This window comes from Chaetura pelagica, unplaced genomic scaffold (genome assembly GCF_000747805.2).
Source record: "Chaetura pelagica isolate M959 unplaced genomic scaffold, ChaPel_1.0 scaffold1420, whole genome shotgun sequence".
Classification (NCBI taxonomy): Eukaryota; Metazoa; Chordata; class Aves; order Apodiformes; family Apodidae; genus Chaetura; species Chaetura pelagica.
Genome location: NW_009951675.1, coordinates 112,761 through 114,684, shown reverse-complemented (window position 1 = coordinate 114,684; position 1,924 = coordinate 112,761).

Below are 1,924 nucleotides of genomic sequence, written 5' to 3'. Positions count from 1 at the left end.
TGCCAGAGCTGCTCCCTGGGGGCCCCCCCTGCTGCAGGGGGGGGCATGGGGTGCCAGCACAGCCCCCCTGCCAGGGATCCCGGGGGGCACCAGGGCACCCCTGCCTGCTGCTCCCAGCACCAGGAGGGCACAGGGCTATGGACAGACTGGTGTGGGATCCCCAAGGAGCGGGTGGAGGAGGGATGGCAGGATCCCCCCCACCCCCGGGATGAGCTGAGCAGCAGCAGCAGCCCCACCTGGGCTGGAACCTCACCTGGAACCCGGGGACAAACCAGCCTCTTCATCCCTGGAAAGCAGGGAGCACAAGGTGACACTTCCCTGGGGTTTGGGGACACCCCCGTGTCACTCCCACCCTCTCCAGCCCTCACACCCTGCCAGGTTCACCCACCGGCTTCACGGGACATCGATTTCCAGCTGGGAAACCACGGAGCTGCTCCCAGTTGGGTAATTAAAAGCCCGGCCACACGCTCCTGCCAGGAGCCTCCAGATCTGGCTGCTTTGTTTTATGAAAATGACGAGTCAGTTTTTAAACAGCAAAAGCCTGTGTTTATCTGTGTTTTTTCCCTCCAAATGAACCAGAAATCTGTTGCCACCGGCTCCTCTTCTCATGCCAGATGGTGACTGAGCTGAGCCCAGAGGAGCCTTCAGCATCTGGTCTTGGGAGCTGAACGAGGAGCCCCCCGGGGGGTCCCACCCTCCAGCCACCCCCGGCCTCCAGAGGTTGGAGGGAAGGAGGGAAAAACAATTCTTTACCTGGACCCTGTTTGACATCAGGGTGGTTGAAAGGCAACACTTCCACAGGAAGATGTTAAATTTAAGTCACTCTGCTTCTAGGCCCGTTACAATCCACGTGTTATCACTCCACAAGCTTTTTCCTCTTCCAGGAACCCCTCACCAGTCTGTTCCTGGAGAAGCTGCAGCACTTTTCTGGGTCCTTTCTCCACCACAAAGGACACCAGTTGCCACTGGGCCTGTCTGAAGCTTCGCTATGGTGTTTTCTGGCACTTCAGGCTGGGAGAACCACGAGACACCGCCTGTCCCGGCCTGTCCTCTGACTGCAGACAGAGCCAGGGACACTTCCAGGCCTCCCCTGGGTCTTGGGATGGCTGGGAAGGCAAAACCCTCTCAGCCCTCACTGCAGCCTGTTACCAACGGGTTATTTAACAGGAAAATCCAGGTCCCCCCTTTCCTCAGCGGCACCATCGCCCCGGAACCGCACACGAGGTGGAACTTGACCCACATGTGGAAAAGCAGCAGGACCCGAGATCCGGGCCCTTCAGGGCGATCCCTTGGGAAGCAGGAACGTGGCAGAGGGCAGAGCCCCCTCCTCGGGTCTGAACGCCCCACAGAGCCGACATCCAGCTCTTCCCACCCTCCAGCCCCGCGGGGAGGCTCAGGGGAAACAGCCCAGGCCCAGCAGCCCCCCAGGCCTGGCTGGGGACCCCCCCAGTGCTCCCAGTGCTGCCCACCCACACCCTCCAGCCCCGCGGGGAGGCTCAGGGGAAACAGCCCAGGCCCAGCAGCCCCCCAGGCCTGGCTGGGGACCCCCCCAGTGCTCCCAGTGCTGCCCACCCAGGCAGGGGCATCTCCCCAGCCCCCCGGGGATGCCCCCAACCCCCACCCCAGTGCTCCGCTCCCCAGTCCTCTCCCAGTGCTCCCCAGTCCTCTCCCAGTGCTCCCCAGTCCCCTCCCAGTGCTCCCCAGTCCCCTCCCAGTGCTCCCCAGTCCTCTCCCAGTGCTTCCCAGTCCCCTCCCAGTGCTTCCCAGCCCCCTCCCAGGGCTTCTCAGTCCTATACCAGTGCTCCCCAGACCCCTCCCAGTGCTCCTCAGTCCTACACCAGTGCCCCCAGTGCTCCCCAGTCCTCTCCCAGTGCTCCCCAGTCCCCTCCCAGTGCTCCCCAGTCCTCTCCCAGTGCTCCCCAGT